The 18,334-nt window shown below is 41.4% G+C and overlaps 1 protein-coding gene across 3 annotated transcripts in view; it reads right to left on the reverse strand.

Annotated features, from left to right (window-relative positions):
- Raf1 (Raf-1 proto-oncogene, serine/threonine kinase) overlaps positions 1-18,334 on the reverse strand; it is a 54,621-nt gene that overhangs the window by 27,854 nt on the left and 8,433 nt on the right. Inside the window, exon 2 of one of the 3 annotated variants that reach the window (XM_060383975.1) lies at positions 4,203-4,244. The exons of the other annotated variants lie outside the window; for them this stretch is intronic. The gene's annotated coding sequence lies outside the window, so the exon portion shown is untranslated. The remainder of the gene's footprint in view (positions 1-4,202; positions 4,245-18,334) is intronic. 3 annotated transcript variants of the gene reach the window in all.

Raw genomic sequence — 18,334 nt, forward strand, 5'->3', positions numbered from 1 at the left:
GGGTACAGACTCGAGCAGCTTTGACTCCACAACTTTTACTGTCTCACATACAATCCTGACAAACAAAATCATTTAGTTAGCGATAAAGTGGCCTAGAATTAAAGAATATGTAACCTAAACCTCATTTCAACCAGAACTTTCTACTTCACTACCTTCTATGCGATAAACTCTCAGTCCAGGAAAAGAAGTTGGAGATTAACTACGAGCAGACTCCTGTACCACATCTGTGGGTCCACAGCCGTAGACTAATTGTAAATCAAAAATATTTAATAAATGTGTGTGTGTGCACTGAACATATGCAGACTTCTTTTTGTCACCGTGTGTGTGGCTGTCTGAATAACATTTCTATTAGATTAGCAATCGTGAATTCTTTGGGTGTAGAGGACTTACAGCAGAGATGTATGCAGAGCCCATGCAAATACTATTTAAGCCTTCTTCTGCAGGAGAGACTTGAGTAAATGCAGATTGTCATATAATACGGGTGCAGGAACAAAGCCCAGCAGACACAGTGGAACATCTGTAATCTTAATTCAAAGTTCAGGAAAGCAGAGCAGGTTCAGAGATTTACTCAAGATTACCACGTGGTATTATCAACAATCCTGGTACAACCTTTCTGGAGAAAAAACTTAACACCTACTAAAATTCTGAGGTCTTTAGAAGCCAATTTTTCATCACCAAAAGTAGTCTCCAAATAGCAGCTCATCATGTCACTCTTTATTGGAAACTCAGAATAAAAACTAAACTCCTCTCCTCAGCTGGAGAAATGGCTCAGTGGTTAGGAGCACTGGCTGTTTTTCCAGAAGACCAGGGTTCAGTTCCCAGTACCCACATGACAGCTCGCAACTGTCTATAACTCCTGATTCAGGAGAGCCAACACCCTAACACAGACATACATGAAGGCAAAACACCAATGAACACATACACAAAAATAACAATAGCAAATTTTTAAAAATCTAAACTCCTTAATCAGGTCTGCTTTCAAAACATGCCAGTCATAATGGCATGGTGGTGCACACTTTTAATCCCAGCTTTTGAAAAGCAGAAACCAACTTTTCTCTGTGTAAGGCCAACCTGGTCTACATACCCAGCTCCTAGACAGTCAGGACTACACAGTGAAACCTTCTCTTAAAAACAAAACATACAAAAAAACCCATCAGACCATGGCCGTGTTCATACCTCAGAATTTCTTATTCCCTTCCTCAGAAGGTTGAAAACTCCAGGAACAGTCAAGATGGCCCTTTCACTACCTGTCTCTACCAAGACAGTCCTTGCTTGACACTTCATCTAAAGTCTACTCTCCTTCCCCCAGCAAACAAACCTGATTTATTCTCAATACAACACTTACAACTTTTTTTGTCTGTTTTTGTTTGTTTGTTTCAAGACAGGATTTCCCTGTGTATCCCTGGCTGTCCTAGACTCACTTTGTAGACCAGGCTGGCCTCAAACTCAAAGACCCACCTGCCTCTGCCTCCCAGAGTGCTGAGATTACAGCGTGCAGCACTGCGCCCAGCTGCAACACTTATTATTAGAGACTGTTTATAAGCACCTGCTCTGAGAACAGAGCTCACTGGCATACTCTTAGGACTTGGAGCAGTACCCGCAAGACAAAGGCACCCGACCCGACTTTGTGTAAGTCTTGAGTTTGTAGGTATTCCATTGCTGTGTTGCACTAAATTTTCATAGTAACTGTTATTATATGACCTTATTTATCATAGTGATTTGATTTTAGAGCGGAAGGATACCAGTCATGATAACTACAATACCTATGATCACTTTGAATCAACCAAAATTAGCTGTCAACTAAAACTGCAAAACTAATCAAGGCCAAGCATGGTAATGGTCACCTTTCATCCCAACACAGGGAGGCAGAGGAAGGCAGATCTCTGTAAGTAGGTCAGCCTGATCTATATAGAATTTCTAAGACAGCCAGTGTTCTACAGAGAAACCCTGTCTAAAAAAAAAAAAAAAAAAGGAAGGAAAGAAGTCCTTCCTTCCAAAAGACTAAACAGCCTAGGTTCTAGGTCCATAACATTTAAATTTATTAAGAAAATTGCTATAAGACACAACATAAAATACTCACAAGCAGGTTCCATTAAAAACAACACCAGCTGGGTGCAGTGGCACATGCCTGTAACCCCAGCATTCAGGGAGGTAGAGGTAGGCAGATGCCTGTGAGTTCAAGGCCAGCCTGGTCTACAAATCGAGACCAGGACAGGGAAGGCTACACTGAGAAACCCTGTCTCGAAGGAGAAAAAAAAAAAAAAAAAAAAACAAATACTGGGTGGAAGAGATGACTCAGAAGTTAAAAACTACTGTTCTTGTAGAGAAACCCAGATCAATTCCCATGCCATGAAGTATATGAGTAGTCTGCTGACATCTGAGGCATGGATTACTAGGTCAATAAAATTATATACATCTCTTCCCCTTTCTGGCCATTTTGTTTAGTTCTTTTGTGACTTCTGACTAAAGAAAGAACCACAGGTAAAGCCTTTTGACTGTACCTTCTCAAACTCCAAAGAACATTACACCTTTTCCTTTTTACACAGAGCAGAAACAGAAGCCTAGATATGTACCCACCCTAAAAAATGATGACATTCAGGTTGTACAATGACACCACAGAAGTTAGCAGATAGCAAAGTGGTTAAGGTTTACAGTAAAAAATACACCATCGACTCTGCACAGGTGCAGTGGGAAACTAACGGTACAAGTGCCATGAGGGCAATCACCCCAGCAAAGTGCTTAACACAGGCTAAAGCTGGACAAAGGCTGAGGGTGGGGGAAACCTAGAAAGAAACCTAAAAAAGAATAAATACAAGAAACGGACAAATGAGATGAAAGAATAGAGTAATTTCATACAATTCTCACTAAAAACTGAGTAAATGAAGTTATAAATACTGTCTTTTTTCTTTTTACATTTTAAAACTGGACTTTGGGTGATTTTTAGGTTAAAAGTTTTCAGTTTGTTTAATTGATTAGTCACTGGACATCTACTTTTATAATCCCCTCCTGGGGTAGAAGTGGAGAGGAGGTTAAACACAGAGAGCAAGGGTTGTGCTGCTTCATCACTCTCAGAAGTAATAAACGCTTCTCAAGTTTACAAAGGATAAAGATACAGACTGATAAAGATAAATAACACGAGCAGGTATAACTTTCCCAGCACACTCTACCACATCCCCAGCCCTGTAACCTACTGAAGAATCCCATTATTAGTCCCTTTCTAGTATCAAATGAAAATTTTTAGACTACTTCATGTTTATATATGCCTTTGATAAACAGAATCGGAGAGATGACTCAGAGAGAGAGAAAGAGACAGACAGACACAGACAGATAGACTGACCGACCATACCAGGCCAGATGGTTGCATGAACCTGTATATGCCCAGCACTCCAAAGACAAAGCAGGAAGATAGAAAGTTCAAGACCAGCCTAATCTACATAGCAAGACCTTATGTCAAAATAAAACAAAAGACCCAGGAGGGCCGTGATGTGTGGACTACAAAGACAGACCCCAGACCCTATTTCATCAGATACAATACTTGGACCCAGACTCTAATCCAGTGCCTGACTGCAAAAACTAGCAGCCTCCTCCCCAGCTCCCCAGCTCAGCAACCTCAAAGAACACGCTGAGCTTCCCCATCCTACCACAAAACTCAGGAAAATTCACCTGTGCTCTAAGGCCACAGTCAGTTCTTAATCTTGCCCTGTTAACAGATTACCAAAGAGCTTCCAATGGCAGCGGGGGGGGGGGGGGACCCACATGCCTGGGGGACCTGAACTAGATATCAGATTAAGAGCCCATCAAATGCCTCACATTAATTTTATAACAAGAAAACAAAACCCCAGCTTTAGCCAAAGGATCAGGAATCAGAATGGCTTCAAATCTCTCTCAACATTTGAAGGAATGCCAGATGTATCATCAAAGAAAACTATAAAGAAGGCTAAGAGAGAGAGATTTTTCTATCATTCTTGATTATATAAGTTTTACTGTCCATAGTCCCTTTCTGAAGGGCCTCATTATTCAGGTAAGTCAAGAGAGACACAGGAAACAATAGGCCATCGAATATAGGAAAGAAGCAAAGGAAATCCCCAGCAGGCCAGAAGAGGGGAATTCCTGAATGACACACAATGACACACATGTGCCAGACATACAAACCCCTAACAACCTGAATCTAGAAACATCAAACTATCACTAGCAACACTTACCTACACACAAGTTTGTTGGCTTGTTGTTGTTGTTCTTTTCTTCTAAGGAAAAAGAGAAAGAAGCAAATAACCCACATTTTCAGTTTCTATGCACCTATGGCTCTGCTGACACAAACACAGCTCTCCTTGAAAGGGAAAAGAATTTATTCTAAGCCAAAACTGAGCGGCAGCAGAAACCAGGGCTTATGTTGCCTCAAATGACATGCCTCACCATGGAAGTGGCTGCAGGGTAAAGAAGTCATGTGTCATAGCAGGACAATGCAAGAGGAGCAGGGAGCTGTTCCAGGCTCCAGATGCCACCCACACCACACTGAGTTTTGGGATGGGTGGAGCCTAGTGGTCTGTTCAGAGGTTTTGCCTGATACCAAACTGTTTAGCCAAATATATGTTTGGGCAATGAATGGCTATTAAGAGGACTAAAGGTAGGACAAGATATTTTCACTCAGGATCTGCCACATTCTAGCTCTCCACAATTAAGAAGTTCTAATTCAGCCTCCTACAGTCTTCCACACAGGTATGCTCTTTGTTTTCTGGGAACTTCAGTTTACAGCCCCATAAGCTTACTTATCTTCCCCATGAGGACAGCAGTAAGACCTATGCTGGGTTCTGAGAGCTTCCTGGTGGCTGAATATGAGTAACATGATCCAACAGGGCAGCACTTCATAAAACAGGACACACATCACTCCTGGATGACTTTAGAGGCTATGGGGCATGGCACTGACTACAACCCAATGATGCCAACAGGGTTTGAGGGAAGAAAGCCTCAACTGGTGCTGGATTTTTATTTGCACTTAATACTTCCTAACTTCTTTCCACCTCAAAGCCATGGAGAGACCAGAGAGCTAACTAAAGTAACACTGCTGTCTTTCTTTTACAAAAACTGTACAGAAAGTATAGTATTATATGCAACTCCCCTAGAAGTTCTATTCAGTTTCCACATTCTTTTTTTATTCCACATTCTTTAAAGTATTTATAACATTGTTGTTCCTTGATTTTATATAAAGGAACAAACATAAATAGTGAACCAGAGCCAATGAAGTGGCTCAGTGGATAAAATCACTTATCATTCAAGCCTGAATTCAATATCCAGAACCCACAGTGCAAGGTGACAGGTGACTTTTGTTTGTTTGTTTTTTGAGACAGGGTTTCTCTGTGTGACCTTGGCTCTCCTGGACTAGCTTTGTAGACCAAGCTGGCCTCGAACGCACAGAGATCCACCTGCCTGTATCTTCCTGAGTGCTGGGATCACAGGCGTGTGCCACACCCACTGACAAGTTGTCCTCTGACCTTCACATTTGAGCCAGAGCAAACACAAATGCATACTTACACATCATAAACACAGAATAATCATAAATAAACAGAAATGTAAAAGATAGTGAGGGCCAGTGAAAGGGCTCTCGCCACCAAGCCCTGGGACTGATCACCTGCACTCACATAGTTGGAGGAAGGTTAAGAACCAACACCAAGTTTTCCTTTGATCTCCTCATGTGCCCCCATGGCACAAATACACTCACACAAAATGAAGGAATAAATAAACATAAAAATTAAATTTTAAAAGCTGTTATTGGGTGCAGGGCTGTGTACTTTTCAGTGCAGCAACTCTCTGCTCTGTTAGAGGAAAGTAAAGTCTGAAGTTAATGGAACAGTATGCTAGCAGGAAATGGTGCCTTTTATATAAAATGACCTTGTTCTTCCCTGTGCCCAGTTCCTGACAAGGCAAAAGAAGGCACTGGATCCTCTGGAACTGGAGTTACAGATAATTGAATTATGAGCTGCCATGTGAGGCCTGGGACCATACCCCAGTCCTCTGCAAGACTAGCCAGTGCTCTTAACCTCTTGACCTCTGGGCCCTAACTCCAGCCCCACCCCCAGGCTTTTAAACAAACCTAATCACCGTAAAATTCTAGCAACCAGATAGATCTAAAGCCTGTCCACTTTTCCACACTACTGCACTTCCTCCAGCTGTCTCTAACAAAGCACCTAGCAGCACCTGTCTGCTCTCCTGCCTCAAAGCAGGCAATCAAGGGTCATTTCAAGAGTTGCATGACCATGATCTCCCCCCCTCCCCCATTTTCCAGACAGGGTGCCTCACTGTATAGCCCAGTCCAGCCTCAAACTGGAGCTTCTCTAGCCTCCACCTCTCAAGTGCAGGGATCATACAAACATACCACCACACCTGACCACAGCCTGTCTGCGGAGTTCTCTTCCATCAGTGAAGAGAGATGCACAACCTAAACTCTTAAAAAAAAAAAAAAAAAATTATGTTAATGTACAGCCATTTCCTTCATCCTCTAGCCCCAACGTTGACAAAGTTGGCTATGATCCAAGCTGGAACTTGATCTGAAATTGAGACGCTGGGCATAAGGTTCTTAAAACTGAAAACTGATAAACTCATGAGCATGTTCGGCCATGCTTATCAGCAATACACAGGTCTGCTATTAAAGAGACAATAATCTCCACATTCATCTAGGGGTTCACTTAATCCCTATTAAACTCATTTATAGATTCTACTGCTGTGATAAACATCAGGACCAAAAACATCCTGGAGAGGAAAGGGTTTATTTCATCTTTCAGCTTGTATTCCATCATTCAGAAGTCAGGACAGAAATTTGAGGCAGAAACCTGGTGTCAGGAACAAAAGCAGAGGCCATGAGTGCTACAAGGCTTGCTCCTCTCCTGGCTTGCTTTTTCAATACTCCCCAGAACCACCTGCACAGAAGTAACACCACCCAAAATAGACGGGGCCCTCCCACAATCTATCACTAATTAAGAAAATGCTCCACAGCCTAGTGTACAGGCTAGTATTATGGAGGCATTTATCAACTGTAGCCCCCTCTTCTCAAGTTACTCTAGCTTGTGTCAAGGTGACAAAAAAAAAAACAACCTAAAAACTAAAACCAAAAACTAAAATAATAATAATAATAATAATATACTCAAACCAGCAGAACACACTCTCAGGTGAATTCTTGGTAGAAAATGACAAGCTGTTCCTAAAATTAACATGGAAACACAGATGACACAGAGAAGCCAAAACAATCTCATTTTTTGGTTTGGGTTTTTTTGTTGCTTTTTGACTCAGGATCTAGACTAGCCCGGAACTTATGGTGTAACGTAAATCAACCTTGAACCACCTATTATATTACTCCAGTTTTAGGGGAATCCTAAATTCTCTTCTGGCCTGAAAGCATTTGTATTCATGTGGTACCCAGAAACATACACATATACTCATAAAATAATAAATCTTTTGCAGCCAGTCCTGATGAGACCTGATAAGCTAGGGTCAGACGGAAGGGAGGAGGACCTCCCCTATCAGTGGAGTAAGAGAGGGGTAGGGAGGAGATGAGGGAGCAGGATGGGATTGGGAGGGATGAAGGAGGGGGCTACAGCTGGGATACAAAACAAATAAATTGTAATTAATATAAAAAATAAAAATTTAATTTAAAAAGATTGAAAAAGGAAAAAAAATAATAAATCTTTAAAAGTGATTAGTATTTTTACAAACTTTTTGTTCCGGGACTGGAGAGATGGCTCAGCGATTTAAAGCGCTGAATGGTCTTCCAGAGTGCTTGGGCTGAATTCCCAGCACCCACATGGCAGCTCACAACTGTCTGTAACTTCAAGATCTGACACCCTCACACAGGCATACACACAGACATGCAGGCAAAAACACCAATGCACATATAAATAAAAAGGTTTTACTTCATTTATCTTTAATTTTACTTATTTACATGTATGGGTGTTTTTCTGCATGTATGTCTGTACATCATGTGCATGTCTGGTGCCTGCAGAGGCCAGAAGTGGGCATCAGATCTCCTGGAACTGGAGTTATGGGTGGTTGTAAGTAACCCAGTGTGGCTGCTGGGAACAGAACAGCAACTGTTCTTAACTGCTGAGCCATCTATAGCTCTAACTTTTTTAAGACAAGGTCTCACTATGTAATCCTGGCTGATCCGGAATTTGCAATGTAGAATACCAGACTGCTGCCTGTGTCTGCCTCCCAAGTGCAGCGATTAAAAGCATGTACCACTACATCCAGCAAACTTTATTCTACATCTATTTTGCCATAATTTTTTAATTACAGTTAACTGAACCTATTATGTCATTTAGAAAAGGTATGTTGACCATTAAAAGTAGAAAATTACTAAAGTTACTAAATGTGAAACTCCTGGGAGAGCTTTACATCTCTAGTACCTCAGTGGCTTCACTGTGACAGCAAGGAAGGGTAGCACTGTATCAAATCCTACTCGGGAGGCCTCAATTTTAAAAACTCCTATATTTAATATACAACATAAAACCTAAACCAAAAGCTTGTACAGAGCAATTTCTGTTTGCTTGTTTGTTTGTTTGTTTGTTTGTTTGTTTTTAGAGATAGGGTTTCTCTGTGCAGTCTTGGCTGTCCTGGACTCACTTTTGTAGACCAGGCTGGCCTCAAACTCAAGAGATCCACATGCCTCTGCCTCCCGAGTACTGGGATTACAGGTGTGTACCACCGCATGGAACTAAAATTATAGGGCTTCCAAATGATGTAAAAAAAAAAAATCAATTATTTTTATTTTGTGTACGGAGGTCAGGGTATGTGAATGGGAGTACAGGAGGCCAGAGGCTTGAGAGCCCCTGGAGCTGGAGTTACAAGTAGTAGTGAGCCAACTCTTGTCAGTGCTGAGAACTCAGATGCTCTGTAGGAACAAGCCCTCTCAAGTGCTGAGCTATGGCCCCAGCCCAACGGATTTTAATAACCTTAAAACTTTAAAATGTCCACAACAGCATTATTCCAAATAGCCAAATGGGGAAATGACCCAAATGTCCATTAAGTGACAAAGAAAGAACAGACTGGTGGTGCCTGATTATAAAATGTAATGAGGAATTAAATATATACATGTAAGATACTGTGAAAGCTTAAATAAAAAGTATTTTTTAAGGCTGGGTGTGATGGTGCACGCATTATCCCAGAACTCAGGAGGCAGAGGCAGGAGGATCTTTGTGAGTTTGAGACCAGCCTCGTCTACAATGGGAGTCTAGGACAGCCAAGGCTACACAGAGAAACCCTGTCTCAAAAAACAACAACAAAGTATTTTTTAAAAAGAAACAAAGCCAGGCACGGTTGTGCACACCTGTAATCCCAGCATTCAGGGAAGCAGAAGGCAGATCTCTGCAAGTTCAAGGCCGGTCTGGTCTACAAAGTGAGACCAGAACAGCCAAGGCTACACAGAGAAACCCTGTCTTGAAAAACAAAAATAAATAAAAATTTAAAAAGAAATAAGGACAAAAAAGAAATTAAATGCTAGTAGAAGAGCCTTGGGTGCATATTCCAAAACCTCAGTGGATGTCAGAACGCACAGCTAGCACTTAATGAGCTCTAGTCAATTCCCCCACACCCAGCTTGTCATGCAGATGGTCATAACTGAGCCACAAAAGCAAAGCTAGCACTGAACTCTCATTCCTTCACAACACAGGTGTCTAATCTGTAACCTGCACGTTTCTCTTTTCTTAGGTCCCCTATAGCTGCTTCTCTTCAGCATATCCTCTTGCAAAATGGGCCATTATTAAGTAAAATAAGGGTGAGTGAGTACCAGTCTGCAATACCACGAAGCTGATCTGATTACATCAACTACATTGACTGGAGGGTAGCATATAGAGCACAGTGGTGCTGTACAAGGAGATTACTCATGTCCTGTGCTGTGAGATTTCATCACGCTACTCCAACCAGCACACAATCTAAACTGTTAACTTCTAACTGTCCAGCTGATATTTTAAGAACACACCTAACACAGGTAACTGATACTGGAGTAAGCAAAACTGAGGGCAAGAGAGTAAGTCAGTTTTCGGTTGTTACAGCAGAACATGAGACATAATTTGTAAGGAAGCTTATTTTGGCTTATGGTCTGGAGGCTAGAAAGTTCAACAGTATGTCAGTGTCTGCTTGGCTTCTACTCAAGGTCTCTGCCTCAGCTCATAGCCAAAGGCAAAGACAAAGCACAGAAATACAGCACAGGAACCTCATGCTTTAAAACGATCACTCTTGAGGGGTTGGAGAGGGGGCTCAGCCTTCTGGCTACACATTAGAGAACCTGGGTTCAGTTGCCAGCACACAAATGGCAGCTAACAACCATCTGTAACTCTAGGGGATCTGATGCCTTCTTCTGGCTCCCATGGATCATGTACACAGTGCACAAACACACATGCAGGCAATACACATACACATAAATAATTTTAAAAACAATCATTTTAAAAAATGACTCATGGTATTCACTTCAGACCAACAAGAAAAGACTCCTAAACAGCAATTACATTTCAACATGAGTTTTGGCTGGGACAAACCACAGCCAGAGCTCAGTGAGGGAAATAGCACTGCACATGCGAAAACACAAAGGTCCCCAAATAGGCAAATTCATAGAAATAGAATGGTAATGTGCCCACAGCCCGTGCTTCTCAGGAAGCTAAGGATAGAGGACTATCTGGAAGCCGTGAAGTGTGAAGCCAGCTAGACACAGCAAGATGAGGGAAAGAAAGACAACTGTGAAGAAAGGGAGAATCAAAACAAAGGACAAGTAAAAGGCAGATTAGTGAACGCCTGATGCCAGTTTTATTTAGGGAGTAATAAAAACATTTTATAATTCATGAATGAAAGATGGAAAAACAGCTAAGGAGTTAAAATCCCCTTTCTTCCAAAGGAATCAAGTACAGTTCCAGCCTTTGCTTAAGAGGGTCACAACTGCCCTCTTATGGACTCAGAGGACAACTGTACACAAATAGGACTACATACATACATACATGCACACACACACATATTTTTAAGTACTTTCTAAAAGTTTGTTGACATGATAGGTATACTAAAATCCATTTACTATAAACTTAGCACAGCAATGCATACCTCTAATCCCAGCTAACAGGGAGGCAGGAGAATCAGAGGTCCAAAGTCATACTAAGGCTTTGAATAGTGAATTCAAGACCAGCCTCAGACACATGAAACTCTGCCTCAATAAAGATATCCTATGTATTAATAATCTTTTTAAGTGTTTTTTTATTATTATCATTTATTACAATTTGTACCAATAATCTTAAATGAGTATTACATGGTGCTATGGTTTGAATCTGAAATCTCAGAAGATCCTTGGAAGAGTGTAGTATTCTAAAACATAAGAAAGGGATAAGACATCATTGGAAGGCCGAGAAGATAGAGCAAAGGGGTCCCAACAGAACAAGGTAGCTAGCTAGACTAGCCTATTATGCCAGCTCAAAGCTGACTTAGAGACTCTTGCTTCAATACATAAGGTGAAGAATGATCAAGGAAGACACCTGACATCACAGGTACCCACAAACATGTGAGTACAGCTGAACACACCACATATACCCGTGGAAAGTAAACACGTGTGCACACACATATACACACACATCACATACAATACAATAGTTCACTATTTTCTTGCTGAACTGTTTCCCTGGGAAGCATTTGTCACTGGGAACCATGGAAATAAAAGGTTCCAGGTGAGGAGAGCAATAGAGGATCGGATTAAAGAGTGCAAGTGATTTGATCAGGGAAACTGAAAGAGGAGGCTCAAATTAGGACAGAGAGAGATGGAGGAAGAAGGATAAAATAACAGTAAAAAAAGCCTCAGAAAGTCATGAGGAATCATATCTACCTTAAAAAAAAAAAAACTATAAAAACACGTGCACATGCTTGCGGTCTGGACTGACAATGCTACCTCCAAGAGGCAGACCATCTAACAAAAACCCCCAAGGCAGGCATGAGAAGCCATCTTTTAAGTTGTTGGTAAGGACTGTTCAATAGACTCCCAAAATATTACAGGCTATTTCCCTTGGTTGCATACCCCTACCCCAGGAGTGAAAAGTAAGTTCCTACTGCTGAAGACATTATGCATGATTCAAGGCCCAGAGACCTTGAATCTGAGCTGAAACTAACTTAACTGCTTCCTGCCTGAGGACTAGCTTTTGTGATGTCAGAAAGCACCATGCAAGCTTTCAAAGGCTGGAAACAACAAACAGTCCTACCCAGCTATGATGCCTATGAACCACTAAAATGACCAGCATGGCATTGGATCCCCACAATTGGAGTTACAAGCAGTTTTGAGCTGTGATGTGGATGCTGGGAATTGAACCGAAGGTCCTCTACAAAAGCATCAAGTACTCTAAATCTTGAGCCATCACTCCAGCTCCCCATTTCTTTTTATGTCACCTGCTTACCCTCTCTATTTAAGAGTGTTAAACTTAAAAGAGGCCCTTAAGATCTATTCCTGAGTAACAAATACGGCCATCTAGGCAGTTCAGCAATCATGAGAAACATGCAATCATAGAAAACATGCTATGAAGTTATGCCCAGACCTGGAACCCTAACAATTGTGAAGACAGTGCAGAACCAGAAGAGTAACTGTTGACTGACAATCAACTCAAGTCCACTTTATCAAACTGCAAAACAGAAGCCAATGCTAACACCGCAATAAGACAGAATTACAATACATTTAGTTTAAGGATATTAATTGGCTTTTAAAATTATTTTTATTAATACAATTGTACAAAATAATGTTTTATGGTGATAGTTTTGAGTGTGCATATAATATACTTTAATAGAGAGTAGTTAAGTAACTGGCTTTTCATTTTGCTTTGTTTTAGGTTGTGCTTTTAGTTTTAGAGTTTCTGTTTGGTTTGTTTTGTCTTGTTTGAGAAAGAGTCTAGCTTTGTAGCCTTGCCTGGTCTTGAACTCAACATAGCCCAGACTGGCCCTGATCTTTCAGCAATTATTCAGCCTCAGCCTCCCAAGTGCAAGGATTACAACACCACTTACAAGTGGCATTACAACTAAGACCCAGTGTTTTAGTTATTGTTCTATTACTGTAAAGAGACACCATGACCAACGCTACTTATAAAAGAAAGCACTTAACTGGGGACTTGCTTAGAGCTTCAAAGGGCTAGTTGATAACCATCATAGTAGGAAGAATGGCAGCAGGCATGGAGGCATGGCTCTGGAGCAGTAGCTATGAGCTTATATCCTGATCCACAGACAACCAACAGAGAAAGAGAGAATGAGCCTGTTTTAAAACCTCAAAGCGGGGAGGGGCATGCATGCAGAAAAGAGGGGGGGGAGGGTAGGACCGGGAGGGGAGGAGGGAGGGGCTTATGGGGGATACAAAATGAATAAAGTGTAATTAATAAAAGTTAAATAAAAAAGAATTAAAAAAAAAACCTCAAAGCCCATGCCCAAGGACACCCTTTCTCCTACAAGGGCACACCCCTTAATCTTTCTGTGTTGTTGTCCTTTTGGGTTGTTTTGTTTTGCTTTTCAAGACAGGGTTTCCTTGTGTGGCCCTACCTGTCCTGGAACTTGCTCTCTAAACCAGGCTGGCGTCAAACTCAGAGATCCACCTGCCTCTGCTTCCTGAGTGCTGGGATTATAGGTACATACCATCACCAGCTGAGTTTATTTATTCACAGCTATGGTGCTATAGCTGTGAATCCCAGCACTCGAGAGGCGGAGATGGGCAGATCTCTGTGTGAGTTGAAGCAGCCTGGTCTACAAAGTGAGTTCCAGGAAAGCCAGGGCTATGTAGAGATTGTACAAATTAATTAATTGTACAAATTAATAATTAAGGATCTTCCTTCTGCTGGCTTAGATAAGCTGGTCCCTAAACTGATGACTTTGTTTTTTAACCGGACCATTGAGGAGTTCCATTGATTAACAGCACCTGGCAAGAGCTGTCTGGTCTTCTGTGGCCTGGTACAAGAAGCTATACAAAACAATGGTCTTATATGAATTTTATTAAACAGGACACAACTAAAACGCTGGGAAATGACTCCGTTGATAAAGCACTTGTCACTCAGGTATAAGGACCTCAGTCTGGTTTTTCAGCACCACGTTAAAAAGCTGGGTGTGGCAATTTATCTGCAATCCCAGTACTGCAGAAACAGTACCAGGCAGATCCCTGAAGCTCACATAGCTAAATCAATGAACTCTAAAACTCAGCACAAGACTTGGTCTTAAAAAATAAGGTGAAGAGTAACTAAGCAAGACTACCTGACCTCAATCTCTGGTCAAAAACATTCACACATACATACATCCAACACATCCGGCTGAAGCCATTAGGAAACTACTATGCTAAAGAATTTCAATGTTTGATTTATTTACTGCAACTATTTGGTACATCCCATCATAGTTTCTCAAATTAGAAATAAACCAAGCACCTGCCAGTATCAAGAAAATTTTATTTGTCAAAATCAGTTGGCTAGGGGGCTGAAGAAATGGCTCAGAGGTCAAGAGCACTGACTGTTCTTCCAAAGGTCCTGAGTTCAATTCCCAGCAACTACATGGTGGCTCATAACCATCTATAATAAATCTTTTTTTTTTTTAATCAGTTGGCTAGATAGGCAGTGGTGGCATATACCTTGAATCCCAGCCCTTGGGAGGCAAAGGCAGGTGGAACTCTGTAAGTTCAAGGCCAGCCCGGGCTACACATAGAAAGCCTTTCTCAAAAAATCATAGACAGATAGATACATACTCAATAGATAGATAGACAGACAGATAGGCAGACAGACACTTTAGAGATCCCTTGGAACAAATCTAGATCCTTTGTCTATACACACTATCTGAGCCAATGAAGATCAACATACTACTAACCCACCTATAACCAACCAGTGCAACTTTCAAAATATCTCTCTGCCTCAATTTGTCATTTCACAAAAATAGCTTTTTTTTTTTAATTTCCTAGCAAAGGAGAAATAAATGATTTAGACAATAAAAAATTATTTAGTATTAAAATAAGCCAGGCTCAGCACTTAGGAGGCAGAAGAAGAGGAAGCTCTTTGGGCTCAAGGCCAGTTTGGTCCACACAGTATTAACAAAAATACAGGCAGAAAGAAACAGGAAGAAAGAAAGGAAGGAAGGAAGGAAGGCATGCACGCACACATGCAAGAAAGCAGAGTGGTGCCGCCACATGCCTTTACTCCCAAGCACTTGGGAGAGAGAGGAAGGTTAGGCCATCTCTGAGTTAGGCCAGCTTGGTCTACAGAGTAAATTCCAGGACATTCAGGGCTACACAGAAAAACCCAGTCTTGAAAAGGCAAAAAAATAAATTAAACAATGAAAAAAAGATACACACACACACACACACACACACACACACACACACTAGGGGCTGGAGAAATGTCTTAGGGGTCAAGAACATTACTATTTTTCCACAGGACCTGTATTCAATTTCCAGCACTGTAACTCCAGTTCCAGGGAATCTGACACCCTTTTCTGGAAACTGTGGACACCAGGCACACTTGTGATGCACAAACATACACATACATGCAAACACTCATACACATAAAACAAAATAATTAAATATTTAAAAAGAATGCTAGAGGGAATAAGTCCTCACATTCTATCCCCCAGATTAAACTGGCAATACTAGGAGGCTGAAGCATGAGAATCCTGAATTTAAGGCCCACCTGTGTCACACAGCTGTGTCACACACACTCCTCTCAAAAAGGAGTCTTTTTAAAGCTATTTAGAGCTGGAAAGATGGCTCTGGCTAAGAGCAGACACTGCTTCTCTGAAGGATCTGAGTTCAAGTTCCAGCACCCACAGCTCATAACCACCTACAACCCAGTTCCAGGGGGATCCAACACTTCTAGCCTCTGCAGGCGCCTAAACTCACATGAACATACCAACACACAACATATACACAGCTAAAAATAAATAGCTTTTAAAAGAACCTAACTAAATAAAATTACATTTTCAAAAATTAAATATTCTAGATCTGAATACCTACAAGGCCAAGACTCTAGTAATTAGTTTGAAAATACCAAGGCAATTGAGCATACAAGAGTGGGGATGGAGGCTCACAAATAAAGTTTCTGCTGAACAAACATGAGCTGCTCTGATCTTCATCTCATCCCAGCTAGAAAACAGCAATGGTCTAGTTTGCACAAGGCTTATGCTACAGTTTCCCAACCCATCCAAAAGGGCAGTCTCATGCACTGCAAGGTGGTCAGTATGTGTCAATATTTTTGAGTTTCCTCATCCCTCTTTCTCAATTTCTGACCACAAGCTGGTGACTTCATCAGATGATTGGCCAATACAGACTTACATAAAGAAATGGACTACTCTGCCCTTCTAAATGTTAGCATGCATGAGCTACAAGTATCAGAAGTAGATTTGATTGTTTTTAAGTGTAACTGACTTTAAAATACAGCAGAGTATGAGCTGGTTCAGAAACAATCATTTCCACCATGAAAGATGCCTGGGACCAATTTCATTTTTAACTCTCATCACAAAATGAGTTTTTCATTATCTTCTTTAAATCTTTCGAACTGTTTTGGTTAGCTGGTTGGCTGGCTGGCTGGGCTGGTTGGCTGATCTAGGTTTCACCTGATCTACAGATCAGGCTGGTCTTGAACTCGTGATCATTATGTCTCAGACTGCTGGAACTGATTACCAAGGATACAGCCCAACATCTGGCTTTCTTTGAACTGTTTTTAAACTCAGATTCTCTTTTTATCTCCAAATCAGTCATTGCTCCTTCATTTAAGTAGTAACTAGTAATTTTTAAATGAACAATCCATTTACAAAGCACAATAGTAACACATATAGCAAAATATACAATGTTCAAATAAATCATAGAGATGCCAAGACTGACACCCACGGTACAGAGCCAAAATGACTATGTCAGAAGGGAAGAAGGAGCACAAAAACCACTGTTATATCATCTCCCTGAAGCTCAACACACAGAAACACTAATGACTTCATTTTGTGTCATACAAACCCTGCATTTTTATGGCAAACCTTACATACACAGCAAGTAGTTTTAAAAATTAGTCTTTTGCCAGATGTGGTAATAATGCACACCTTTAGTCCTAGCACTCAGGAGGCAGAGGCAGGTAGATCTCTGAGTTCAAAGCCATTCTATTCAACACTGCAAGATCCAGGCCAGCAAGCCATACACAGTGAATGAATGAATGAATGAAAAATTAACACTTCTCAGGCCAGCAAGACAGCACCACAGGTAAAGGAACTTGCTGCCAAGCCTGACTACCCAAGTTCAATCCCCAGGCCCAATATCACAAACTGAGAAATTGACCCCTGAAAGTTGTCCTATACAATAATAATTTTTAAAAAATTGTTTAGCCTTTCTCATGCAAGTGCTATCATATCACACCTGTAATCTGAGAACTTAGAAAGCTGAGGCAAGAGAAAGGAGAGCTCAGAAATGAGAGTTTGCAGCCAGCCTGGGCTACTTAGTCAGAACTCTGTCTCTTTGAAGGAAAGAGGAAGCAACTGTAATGGTTTGGATATGGAGCATGCTTCCACCTCTGCTGAAAGGCTCTGACAGTAAGAGTTTGCTTCACAGCTAGTGGTGTTCTTTTGGGAAATTCTGAAAACTTTGGGGAGCAGGTCATTGAGGGCATGTGCTTAAGGGCTGTATCTTGTAACTCAGGCCCCTCTTTCTGCTTTCTGTCTTCCACAATGTTCTTCCTCACCACAGACTACATAATAAGCGGAACTATGACATAAAACATGGGAAATTCCTGCCAAGCATAGGGATGTACACCTTTAATCCTAGCACTTGAGGAACACAGGCAGGCTGATCTCTGCCAGTTTGAGGACAGCCTGGTCTACAAAGTGAATTCCAGGACAACCAGGACTGTTACACAGAGAAATGCTTGTGGGGGTTGGGGGGAATCCCAACACTCCAAAGGTGCAGGCCATAAAATGAGGAATTCAAGGTCATCTCAGCTATGTAGAGTTCCAGGCAAACCTGAACTACACAAGATTTTGTCTCAGAAAATTAGTGTTGGTGGGCATGATGGCACAATACCTGGAACCCCAGCATTCAGGAGGCTAAGGCAGAAGGATAAATTAATTCAGGCCAACCTGTGGCTACTTGGCACAAACCCTTGTCTTAAAAAAACAAAACAGGGCCAGTAAGATGGCTCAAAACACTTGCCAGAGTGTCTAAGAACCTCAGTTTGATCCTGGGGGCCCACCCAGTAAGAAAACTGTACTCCTGTAAACTGCCCTCTGACCTCCACCATGCACACACACACAGGCACTGAGAAAGAAACTATAAAACAAGTAGTATTAGGTGTTGGGGTTTAGACTGTCTCTCACACAGCCTGGTCCCTCAGGCTCTCAAATG

The sequence above is a fragment of the Meriones unguiculatus genome, chromosome 5 (genome assembly GCF_030254825.1).
Source record: "Meriones unguiculatus strain TT.TT164.6M chromosome 5, Bangor_MerUng_6.1, whole genome shotgun sequence".
In the NCBI taxonomy this organism is placed as follows: domain Eukaryota; kingdom Metazoa; phylum Chordata; class Mammalia; order Rodentia; family Muridae; genus Meriones; species Meriones unguiculatus.